The 13190-nt window shown below is 41.4% G+C and overlaps 1 long non-coding RNA gene across 2 annotated transcripts; it reads right to left on the reverse strand.

The window, feature by feature from the left end:
• Window positions 1–5554: 5554 nt before the first annotated feature.
• LOC137465767 (uncharacterized) lies at window positions 5555–10194 on the reverse strand. 2 transcript variants are annotated; one of them, XR_010994827.1, is made up of 4 exons: window positions 10108–10194; window positions 8975–9060; window positions 7132–7298; window positions 5555–5749 (listed from the first exon to the last, which is right to left on the reverse strand). It is a non-coding gene; the product is annotated as an uncharacterized lncRNA (long non-coding RNA). The 2 variants fall into 2 exon arrangements; XR_010994829.1 differs by lacking the exon at window positions 8975–9060 and having other exon boundaries at window positions 10108–10169.
• Window positions 10195–13190: the final 2996 nt, after the last annotated feature.

Below are 13190 nucleotides of genomic sequence, written 5' to 3' on the forward strand. Positions count from 1 at the left end.
TAGAGACTGGTGAATCATTTGCCCTGGTTGTCTATACTAATGGAAATGGGGGTTGTCACTACAAAATAAAGTATTGTTGGCTGAGAGGGGAGTCAATGCCAAAGCCATCTTGTATCAATAGAACTTGAAATATTGCTATTAGGCCTTCAATCCTAGGGCTGATTCCTAAGCTTTTTGTATATTTTTCACATATTTGTAGCTTTGTGGATTGCTAATGCATGGCTGTAGCTCCAGTAGTTTTCCTACCATTTTCCCCTAGATTTTAGAACAATAAGCTAACCTAGCAATATATTCCTGAAATACTGGTTGGTCTTACTGTCAGGAAGAGAACCTGCAAGAAGAATATTTTGTTTTCCAACCAGAATCTGAGAACTCATAACAAGAAGAGGGGCAAAAAAGCCCTTGGACCAACTCCAAGGGGTCGACCCAGGGGTGGGTTACTGGGGCAACTGGATCTCCTAATGGAAGTACCTGTTAGATATCCTCATTTATTAACATTATAAAATGCTAAAAATCTGATGCCAACTGTGCCCATCACCACTGGAACACCTGAAAAGTTCCAGTAAAGGTCTGCTTTTTAATTTATTATTCCAACACTGTTACAAGGTTTTTTTTCTCTTTTGATTTTAGGCAACAGGGCACATAAGACCCTGTATGAAAAGCCTACAGCCTGAACCTTCCTGGGATGGCTTATCAGTGTCAGGGTCCATCTTCTCGGAGGTAATCCCTTGTACCACTCCCCGGGGGTATCTGATTTGGGGTATTCTGAGTATCGCATACAACAGCATGTACACCATGTGGTGTGTGTGACTATATCTGCTCCTTTGGGCTACATTGGGCTGGCTATATGGATATATTCAGTCTGTGTGTGTAGATCCACATATTTCCATGCAGAGAGAGATTACTAAAGGGAGTGCAAGAGTAATACTAGCAGTCAATTCCCTGTGGCAAAGAGAAAAGGATGATGCAGTGCTTCTATCCTTTCAGGAGTACACTAGGAGGTGTGATGGAAATCCAGGAATCACTTATCCTTTCGATTCCTCTGTGGGGTTCAGTTTGTCTTTCTTTGTTACAGATCAGTAAGGGTGTTTTCAGAAAAAAGAAGGTCCTTTCCTTTATAAGTTTTCTGCATTTTTCTGTTACTTTTCTTAGTTGGTAGTGGTAGGTTCATAGCATATTTCATTTGCTGGTAGATGGGCTGGAGACAGTAAAAGTATTTTAAAGTCCTCTAATTTCTTACAAAGGACACTCTTACAAGCAACAACTACAAAAGATGTCAGTGAAGCTGTTGTCACAGGACCTCCTCTCAAACCCTGGCATGAGCTGGGGTTGGAGACTTTGGCATGTTAGAGAAAAGGTGCAACAGCTCCCAGGACCCAGGGGGCCAAAATAACACCAAAAGAAAGGATTTAGTCTTCACAGGATAGGTCTCAAATCTGGCTACAAGTGCTCTCTTTTTGCCTGTATTCCTGACCTGCATGTTCCATGCTGGGCATCTCAGAAGAAAATAAACCATCATAAATTGAGAATTGCCATGTTGAGGGAGGAATGAACCAGAAGAATGGATGAATTCTTGAGCAAAATGTGAGCAATATTGGGATGTGATGACAGGCAGCACTGGTCATAAACACCTGCATAGCACCCAGCTCTCCCTGGTCTGGAGAGAACTTTCTGCTCAAATAACAGCAGAGGCGAGAAAAACCCTGATTGTTTCCTTAAAAGCAGGGAGATGATTTCATTGTAGATAGTTTCCAGTTCACAGCACTGCTTTGAGCAGTAGGGGTAGCTCTGAGGGAGCACATGTGCTGGGCTGCACTGCCCTGGGAGTGCAGGGGACACAGATGTGATGGCAGAGGCAAGGCCAGCTGTGGTGGAAGCAGATAAAATGGAAATGGTCCCTGTGCTGTGATGTACCAGAGTGGCTTGGCTTCTGGGGCAGTGGGGACATCTGTGGTGTGAGCCCAGCCTGTGGCTGGGATGAGTTGGAGCCCATGAACAGGGCAGGTCCACTGTACAGGCCCAAGCTAGTAACACCCGATTTTCCAGCCAGCATTCCTACCTCACTGACAGGATCCCATCAACAAAGGGCAGTAACTGGGAAGACAGGGTGGCATGCAAGGAGGAAAGGTTATCCAAGCAGAACAGCAGAGACATTTTCTAGATGACTGTGCTGCTAGCAGACCTGAAAGTTGAAAGTCTGACTGCCTTAGCATCACTGCAAAGCAAACACTCCCAGGCTGTCAATAGGTGAGGAGGTGGAACCTGCAAGAATATTGACCCAATTCCCCTGTGGGCAGTGACTCCCCCATCCATGCCTGTGTCCTATCAGCTCTGGAGTGCCTGCCAAGTCAGACAGTGAACAGTTTGGGGGGAGTCCTTTCTACTCATCCTTTGCATCAACCTGTCGTCTTCTTCTCAAATGACACAATGTGGGAAATCATTAGTGGCAATTTTGTGAACTGTATGGATGATATCCTTATTCACCCATTCCCAACTTGGAGTCCATTTTCAGTAGCTCAGTGCAAGTGCTCATTATTTTCACAGGCTCTGCCAGTTATCTAACAGCAGACGCCTCTTTCATCTCCAAGGATCTCAATTTGTTGTGAGATCAAAGGTATTTCAACTTCAAATTAAGAACATTTATTACTAACACTTTCTAAGTAATATAGGTTCAGGAAAACTTTTCTAGTGAAAATAAATTGACTGGTTTATGTATTGAGCTGCCACACAAGAGGTTTCAACCACTGCTAACAGACTTCTAAAAATTCTGAATCTATTAATCTGACCTATCTGGACCCAGTTGACAAATAGAATAATGTTTTTGTTTGCTGTTATGCTTGCAGGTCATTTTCTTAGTAAGGCTGGTGTTATTATATGCTTAGTTCTGGAAGTTTGTTCCTCTACAAGAGAATTTATTTCAGCATAAATTAATGTGATTTTTGTAATAACAACTAATAAAATCTGACAAAGCAAAACCAAAATGCACAGATGACAGGAGGAAGTGTGTCTGAAATAAACTTCAGTGTGACATAGCCACACTCCCTTAGACTTTCAGTAGAGAAAATTTGTGTAGCATTGCTTATTCCATGGCTAAAATGCTGTACTGGACATAGTTGCCACAAAGTGAGCTCTCTCACACTGTACTGCAGTGTGCAAGATGGATGCATTCAAAGGAAAAAAGTTTCACTTAGATAAAATTAAATTTAATTTATTCAGACTCCTGTTGAAAAAAAAGTATTTATAGAAGAAAATATTTTAAAATATGTTAGAGTTTGTCAAAAAGAGATAAGTGGTACAAAGCCTATTTTTCTGAGTCTATGGAAGACCATATATGCAATCTGTGGAAATTAGTTGTTTGGGTTGAAAGGGGAAGTGTTTGACACTGGTGTGGAATTCCCCAGCATGCAACACATAGGCTTTGGGGAGGTGATCCCAGGTCCCTCACCTGGCCCCAAAAATCACCCCAGAGTATCACACTTGTATTAAGCCATTGCCCAAAGATTGCTGATATTTTCTGTCATGTGTTATTCACACAAAATGCTCCACTTTTGATGATAATCCATTGTGATGCTAACTCCACGATGTTAACAGGTTGGTTAACTCCATCCTTTGGAGCTCAGTGAGTTTATAAGTCCTTACTGGAATTGTTCTCCATCAAAGGTAGGATCTTGTTCTGGAGAACAAATTATGAACTATGGGGTTTAAAAACACTCATCATTAAATTTTCCTCAATGTCATCATTTAGGTGGGGCCTTGAGGAGAAAAACAAAAATTTCAGAGACAAGAAATAACTTTCCCGTGCTGACCAGTAGTCTGCTGAAAACTCAACAATAGAAGAAATCTTAATCTTGTGTAATCAATACACCAGCCAGTGTCTATGCCCTCAAGTATATGCATATACACTAGTAAATATTACCATAAAAATGTGCCCATGGACCAAATATGATTTCTATCCTTTTCTGAGAGAAGATAGCATAGGTTATTAAATGCACTTTTGATTAGTGCCAGCACTTACTAGACCTATAGGGAGGAAAAAAAAAAAGAAGAAAGAAGTCTTTTTGAGTCTTTAAATTTGCTAATGTTTCCCTAACTTCCTCAGTTTTTCTTTCATAGTAGCAATATATGAGTACCCAGCACTGACTGTCACAAGAACAAAATATTAAAGAGTCATTTTTGCTTTGAAATAGCAGATAATTATTTTGGCAGTTTGGCAGATAATTCGTTTGGCACCTGGTTACAATGCAAGCAAAACTACTTATAAATCTGTACAGTGGCAAACCACTGGTGTCTATATGGTGCTTCAATGTCTCCTGTCTGAATGAGCCATGTGAAGTAAACTGAGTATTTGCCCTAGAGAATAGGGACAGGAGTTCATGTCACCTGAGTCCTGGCCCAAGCTCTGCCACAGGATCACTCCTTAGCTTTTTCTGACCTTTGACTTTTACAGTCTCTCTTCCATTCAGCTCCAGTGGGAATTTCCTCTGGTTAGGAACCAACTATAACACATCAGTTCAATGTTCAGCAAAACAGACCTTTCAGTCCCAGGGACCCGGAGCTGTTTTTCATGTTGCAAAAGCACAGCATCACATCTCAGTGCTGCGGTACATCTCCATGGCTGCAGGACCCAACCTGATAGGGCTTAGGACCAGGGACCTGCAGAGAAAAGCCCAGCTCATTGTCAGGCACACACTTGGGCTGGTGGATCTGTTTCCTTTTCTCTGTCTGTCCAGGAACCAGTAAGCCTCTGTACCCAGAAGACATTATCACAGCAGATTTTTATCTGCCTGTCAGTGCTGGAGGATTCAGATGCTCCTGTTCCCATAGAGCTTAGTGCTCTCTGATTTGGACATAGCCAAAATGCAGACATGCCTTCCACCATCTCAAAAAAAACACGTGCACACAGAAACCTTTCTATCAGAAGACATTCTTTATCCCAGGCATGCCAGGAGCTCAGTGCTCAGTAGACTCAGTTAAGCAGTCTTCAAAATTATCTGTCATTGACAGGAATCTAGAGTAGCTGGATGCTCTATGTAATTGAAGTTATCCAGGGAATCAGTACTCCTTTATGGGTACATTTTTCTCCTTAAGAAGTCAAGGAACCAAATATTGTTTGTGGATACATCAGCATTTTTTGATAAACATCTTTTGAGACTAGTCAGCCTAATTATGACCTTTCCACAGCTGCCTTATGAGGAGGCTGTGGATCCATATCTGCATTCATCTTGGAGTAAAGATGCCTTTATCTCCATCCCTCACTAGCCTTAGGAGTAATGCCACTGGATTCAAATTGAATTGCAAGTCTGTAAAGCCAGCATAAGCAAAGCCAAGCACAGAATGCAAAGCAGCAGGACTCACTAGCTGGGGGAGTAGACAGATGTGCCAGATGTAAAACTAGTAAGGAATCAAGAGCCATGAGTTGATTCCCAAACCAGTTTGGGTGGTGGGAGCAGCTTGCTCTGGAGCAGAGAAAATGGACCAGAAAGGAGCCCTGTCCCACGGCAGCTGGGCAGCTTCGGTACTCAGTGACCTTGCTGGGAGCAGGCTGGGTGTCCCTGCATCAGCCCCTGCCATGGATATGATACAGCAGGAACGTGTGAGAGGAAGTGAAGTAAGCTTCTCTCCATGCTGGGATTCAAAACTTGGCTATATTTTTCAGTTTTATCTATGTATCCAGAATGAATGATAAGACAAAGCACATTCCAGTCTTTAGGGCATCTTTTTTTAAGTATGTGCCAGAGTTTCTTCTGACCTAGAAAGTGAAAAAGAGCAAAATAGAACTAACAATCCCCACCGCACAAGACCATCATTTAGTTGAAAGTATCTCTGTTCTCAGGCATTCAGCTGAGAATAATAATATATGAAGTAAGAGAAATAGGGAGAGAACACAGCTTCTCACATCTTTCACTATATGAAACTCTGACATTTTGCATTACATTTTTAATTAGCTGTTTTTCAAATATTTATGTTTAATACCATATCTGGATTTTGGAACAGCTCATTTTAAAATGAGCCTCAAATTACCTCATAAAATAAATAGTGATGTAATATAAATTCTGCATCTCCCTGAAAGTTCTTTGTAATTTCTGGGAAAAAGAACCCAAACATGTTCTTTTGAAAAATATAAAATTAATTTTCTTTTGGAAGTCAGAAGCCCTCTCTGCTTATTAAGCGGAGATCTTATAGAAACACTTAGACAGTGCATATGCTCCATGATGGATTATGCTACTGCACCAGAGCATTATCAGCTCCATGGCATTCTGATAATGGATTAGTACTGTAAGACACAGGCACTTAAGTGCAGATTTTCCTTTACAAAAATGAAGGTGTGATATATTGCTCCAAACTATGGTACCAGGAAGGATGTGCTAGTTACAATTGAAAGGATGAGAGGAAGGAAGCCCTTCACGCTGCACTAATATTTTCTGATATATCTTTAACTTCCTCTTCTAAGAAGCCTCTGTAAACTGCCAGTTTCCCTGAAGATATAATAAGCATATAATACAGCCATGTCAGGGAAGAAAATATGTTATTGCTCTTAGCTGGTATGGTTCATATATTTTACAGCAGAGTAAGGAGTTTGGAAAAAAAATTACCATTTCATGCCTGCATATGCAAAAAAATTCCATTGATTTACATATGATCATTTCACAATCAGTACTGTGTGTTTAACAGAAAACACTGTCTTTGTGGTTGTCTGCACTGAATGGCTGCCTTTCATGGATGAGATGGCTGCCTTTAACTTGTCTGAAATGCTGGGGTAAGGTGGCTTCAGCAGCATCACCTTATTCTGCCACCAGCTTCTTGCCAGGCCAGCACACCTCCCCTCTGTCTTGTTCCCTTTCTGTACTGGAGACTTTTCGTTTCAGAGTCTTTTATCTCTAGACCGGCTTCTGCAGCTCCACTTTTTTCTGGGTTAATTTGTATTAAAAGCTACAACCTATCAGTCTTTATATAGTAAAAATTGTTGTGGGACAGTGCAACTAATTTTGTTGAGCTATGTGTTTTCATAGCAGGCTTCCCCCTGGAGAGTTAGCACAGTAAAACTATTGGGGAGACTGATCAGCTGCCCAAAGGGTTGTTTTAATGGCTAAGACAAGATGAATAACTGGGAAAGTGTTGTCCTGTAATAACCTGTATTGGGCTACATGCTGATATCATGCTGCTGAGGAATAACCTGAGGAATAGCAGGGGAACCAAACTCAGATCTGTTTTCTCAAAAAGAAACAAGTGTAACACAGTGAATTTCAAGTCTGGCCCTCTTTCTTCAAGCTGGAGATGATTCTGAAGGCACACCTTCCCTGAGGAAACAAGACATATCTTTTAGGAAGAGCTGACAAAAGATGCTGGTATTCTGTGCATGTGCAGCAGCTGCCTGGCCAGTGATTAGCACATAGATGTTTTACCAGAGGAAGGAGAAGGGAATAATTCCATCACTAGTCCTTTTTACCTACTGTGCGGATAATATGAAGGAGCTGTAGATTCAAATTCCAGAATTTGCAGCCAGATGAGGTTTATGTGTTATTGAATAAAAGATGTGACACAGTGCATCTAGACAGATGGCAGAAGTGTAGGCAGAGAAATCGGCTCCACCATGGAAGGAAGGAAACCAGCACTGTGATGCTGAAAGCTTTAGAAGTAGACAGCTAATGTGCCATGATTCTTGGGCTACAGCTGGCATTAGATGTAATCTGATGGAAGAGCTTTCCCTCTGTCTGAATCAAGAAGAAATTAGGAACTTTTTTCCCTTCTGGAGTCTGGACTGGAGAACAGTGTTGCAGCCACAAGGGGTTGAGCATAAAGGACAGGAACCTCTTCAAGCCCCAGCTGTGGAAGTTTGGGAGCTGCATGGATGAAGCCACATGCAGGGAAGCAGAGTGGTCATCAAGAGAGGATGGGCAAAGAACTTGGAGAGGACCCCAAGGGCATGGCCCAACAGAGCTATTCCAGGCACAGGCTGCAGCACCTGAATCGGACTTGGGGAGTAAGGAAACTGTCCTGGCTTGGTTCAGTCATGCTCAGGGGAAAGGATAGGGTTTTGTAAAATAAGATACTTCCTCAAGAAATCCCTGACAGCTCCTAACTTCCCAAGAGAATCAGATGGGACACACAACAAAAGTCAATAAGCCACAGCATCACAGCACGTGGTAAATCTTGTAAATTTTAGCAACATTTACAATATTAGCTTTTGTGTTTTCTAGACGTGTCTTTGATGCCATAGATTCTGAAACTACTTAAGCACTGGCTGCCATGATAACAGACATGCCTACACTGTTATGTAGCTTGACAATGAATTTAGGTGTCAAATTTTAGTTTGTATTAATTGACAATGTTCTATGAAAATCAATGGAACTGCACAGCTTTGCACAACTTGAAAGTGTTGCCCTTTATTTTCAGTTTTTAAACAGGAAGAACAGTGATCTAGTATGAAAAAAAATGTCATACATGGGCTTTTTACTTATTTCTTTCTAGTATTTTAGAAATATATGGTAAGGAAAAATTATTTCTAGTATAACCAAGGTTAATTATGTACTCTAGCATTAAAGATTTGACAGTAGTGGGAAATGTTACTTTTTTTCTATAGCAATCAAAATAGGTGTCTTAATTATTAATGGAGAAAAAACCCCATAAACGATGACATGCAAGTCCAATTATGCAATGAAGTCCCTCTGTTTGCCATAATAGAAATATAGAAGTCTTAAACTCACCTGTGTGCACAGATCCCTTTTAACACTGTAAGGAGCTAATCAGGGAAACCACAGGGACCCTTTCTCTTTCTCAGTGAGTTTTTCACTGAAAGTTTTATTTCTAGAACCAAGATTTTTTCAAACACTGTTGGTATTTTCCTGTGGATACTGATGCTTTGCCAAAAAACTTTGCTTTGGTTTTGCACCAAGGGGAAATATGGTCCACAAGGAGGAACACTATTTCATAGTGTGCAGCTCAGCAATACCATACTTGTACATGCCTTACCTACTCTATAAAAATCTTATTTTCAAAAACTTGCAATGTTCCTCACATGTTTTCCCTATGCCAAGCATCAAGGTGTTCTGAAACAATTCTCTGGTAAGGCACAAAAAGATGTACAAACCCTGAGTACTACTAATGGATGTAATGAAAAAGATTGCAAAATTCTGCAAAAAATGCATGTATCTTATAGTTTATGGATTTATGTGTGGCAAAATTAGCTGACAAAGAAGTAAGCTAAAACACTATACACAAAGAAATTTAGTTCTTCAAAGTATAAAAATATATTTGACATGGGTGCATATATGTCATAGGGATTTCTACCCTGCTAATTCAATATTATTACATTTTAAGATATTGTATTAAAAAGTTGACATCTGCCTACCAAGTTTCTACTCTATTTCAAAATAATCTGATATGATGCCACAGAAGAACACCCTATCATACCGATACTTCACACAAGATAACCTGGCAGGGTGGCATAAATTAGAACCCAGACCTCTTTGAAATGCCAGTGAGCTGTTCTTTTTATCCAGATCAGTGGAAGAGTCTAATTAATTTGGCAGAATTTTTGTGTCCTCCATTACAACATCTGCTCTGCTGTGGAATGATCCAACACAACCATCTGTCTTTCACCATGCAAAGCAAGTGGCTGAGGGAAGATTTAATATTTTTCGACAGCAAAGGTTAGAAATGAACACAATATCAAATTTAAATCTGTGTTCTTCAGACAGTCAAGGTTAACTACTGGAGTTATGCATAGACCAGCATATTGGATTGGGGAGAGGTGGTGTGTGCCAGCACGTCATTAGAGAAGGACGAGCAGCAAAGGCACTCCATCGGAGCTTACAGGGTTCATTACTACTTTTGTCTCGACTAGCTAATCAGCATCAATCCCAATATTATGGCTGAGGTATCCTTTTTGAGGCTCTCTCAAGCAGAGTATAATTTTGCAATCCTAAATGTGGTCTTCACTTTGAAATTAGCCAACAGCTCAGTATCAATGAAAATAGCAAGGGGAAAAAACTTCCTTTTCCCCATCATGACAGCCATGCCAGCAAAACCCACAGTGTATATCGAATTATGCAGGCAGACAAGTAGTTCTGTCAGCTTAAATATCTTTGTTTTGAGAGACAGCTTTACCTTTACCAATTTAGGGGGATTCTCCTGCAGCTGCCAGGGTTGCATTACCCAGCAGATCTGCAATCCATGGAGAGAAGATGCCTGAGATTAGCCTGTGCCCTTCATAGCTGTGTGCCTCCATCAGGCTTTGCTTTGTCTCCCTCACAGACAGGTGTGGGTGGCCAGGTGGGCAGTTTAATAGCCCCTGTCAGAATGAGTGTGTGTGCTTAGTTTTTCTTTTAGAGGCACAAATCCTGGAGTTACCAAGCATTTCCAGTGGGAAGGTGTTGCTTGCACACTGTCTGGAACATTCTTATTGTAAAGTTCCTGGTGCAAAATACCTCTCTGACTGACATGAAAAGTTCTGCACTCTGTAGGGCTAACATGGGGTGGCTCCATTTATTTTACTGGTAGGAAATGCTGACTGCTCAAAGGGCAGCAGCATCACAGACGGGTGCTCTGCAATCATTCCATGACTTGCAGCTCCAGTTTGGTACTGGTTATGTAAAATGCATTAGCCATAAGAAACTGCATCTTGTTCTGCCTGTCCACTAAAGGCAAACAGAAATGTTAGCAATAGAGCCTACCATTAATAACAGTGTCTTCTTACCACATCAGACTGATGATAGCCAGCTGTGAAGACACTCTGCTGTGATGCCAAAAGAAGTAAATTTGGGTTTAAGATAAAACAACCCAGCATTGTTCACTGGTGTATCCATACCTACCCTAACGTACTGATATGGATGGGCAGCCTGAGGCCTGTTTTGTCCCTGGATTCAGTATTGCAACCTGTTCTGCAGGAATATAGAGCCTGTATCCTTCTCTGATTTTTTTTTCTGTCACACTCAATTTGCAACAGTGAAAAGTTTTATCCATGCAGTTCATTGGACTTTTTCCATGCATCTCATTTTCTTTCCTCTTCTTGTTTCATAGTTTTGCCTATCTGTATTTTGCTCTCTTATGTTGTGAGAGTTATTTGGTTTTGCTGGGGTTGTTGGAGTTTTTGTTTATTTATTTGGCTTCTAAGGAGTGCCAGTGCCTTTCCTCAGTGGCTGCATTGGAAGCAACATGAGGAGATGAAGGCAGCAGCCTGCCACAGAGTGATCACAGAAAGCCACTGGGTTTATTTACTATTCAGTCCCCCACTTTCATATGCGTTGGCTCCAAAACAGCAGTTCTATCTGCCAGTTGCTGCTGCCCAGACTAAAGAAGGAGACTATCTGGCATTTACTGTACCTTCCTAATCACATCATAGGCATCAGCCAAAGCCCACTGAATTCACTGGTCTTCAGGGAACATGGCAAGGTCTTCACACCCAACAGCAGGAGTCGTACATGTCACCCCCACATAGCCCCACTTTTCTCCTCCTCTTCCCAGAATGGGGAGACTGTGCAGACCTTGCTGCTTGTTAAAGCTCTGAGTTGACATTCTGTGGTAATTTGTTTGGCCTGAAAGGTAGCTACAGTAAATGTGTTAATGGGAACATGCTCCTTTTATTCCCTCCCTCCCCATTGCTTCTGTAAAGCTGTGGTTTGCACAGACTTTAATTAGAGAAGAGGAATTTTGCATGCTCTCCAGCTGAGCTTTCTTGGATTTAATTGTCATTTTAGATTTTATTTTTATTGAATTTGTAGCAAAACAAATTGGTGTAATCCTCCAATCCAAAATAGCTGTAATCCTCCAAACCAAAAGGGAATGTAGTAATGGAAAGAGAGCTATGATTAAAATAACCCACTTCACTCTGGTAAATATCTCCATCATTCAACAGAAGCTATGTGCTGTCATGAAGCCCAAAATTGCTTATTTACATGGCATTATTTTGATTTCTTGAGTTTCTGAGTTTACTAAAACTGTTTGAATGACACATTTTATCTATTTTTTGATTTCTTTTTTAGAAAAGGTATTAACATTGGTTTTACTCCAGACTTCAGCATCACTGCTGACAGCCACAGACTTCAGCAGGAATAGGGTTTAGCTGTTTCCTTCTTTCTGAGGTAATGAAAATCCCCCTTCTCCTGGATGTTCATTCGTCTTGAACATCAAGCTGCCTCTGTGCAAGGGTCTGATGTCTGCATCAGTGACCCATCTGGCAAGAATGAATGGGCTCCATTAGGGAACCTCATCTGACAGGTGACATGCCAAAGCCATGACACAGAGATTACTTGTGGCCAGTGTCAATTCTTTACACTGCCACTTCAAATACATGTCCTGCTCGGGATGTGGCACCTGGCATATGGCAACAAAGCTTCTGCATCTCCAAGGAAGGAAAGGTGAAAATACTTATGTCAGCTATGGTGGAGGCAATCAAAACTGTTGCAACAAAGTGAATTAACTTGTTTTTCAGTTGTGGATGGCAGACAGATAGGTTTATGCACAGAGGTTAAGACGTTACATAACAAAATTTCCCCCTGCAATGGGGCTTAGGAAAAATTTAGTCATCTAGGCCACAGACAGCTTTCCAAACCACCCTAAATAATCCCCTTTAACCTCTGTCTCTCACGGTGCACACACACACTCTCACACACAGTCATCCATCTGTCTGCCTTACAGCCCTGGGTGCTTCATATCCCAAGTTCATGTGAAGAGTGTCCTCTGTCCCAACAGCCCAAAGCCTGTAGACTGAACATCTGGGTGAGGGATCTGAGCCTGCTTTGGTTAAGGATCACCTTGGTCGCAGTATTGCATGCCTCACAAATCCTGCAGTATCCCCACCAGGGTATTATGTGAGAGATCACTGCTAATACAGATTTGTTTGTAGGTAGTCACTTTTTCCCTTTTACCTGCTCTGGATCCTGCGAATCTGGTGGCCACAGATGGTGACCTGGGCATATGTACACACTTACATTAAGTATGAAGGGCTTTGGTGTCACCAGGGACACGTCAGCTCTCCTAACTGATGGTATGTGTCTGCATCACCTACAGTAAGACTACATCCTAAATCCTAGATATTGTACCACCTGCTGCTGCTGCCAAGTCAGGAGCCAATGAGACCTGAATTTGCATTTAGAACAGCCAGTGATTTTTTTTTTTACAGTCTCAGAACTAGTAAGAACCAAAGGCCTGTGCTATTAGTACTGGCATTGGCTGGAGCTCAGACAGGTGGA

The sequence above is a fragment of the Anomalospiza imberbis genome, chromosome 2 (genome assembly GCF_031753505.1).
Source record: "Anomalospiza imberbis isolate Cuckoo-Finch-1a 21T00152 chromosome 2, ASM3175350v1, whole genome shotgun sequence".
NCBI classification, from domain to species: Eukaryota; Metazoa; Chordata; class Aves; order Passeriformes; family Viduidae; genus Anomalospiza; species Anomalospiza imberbis.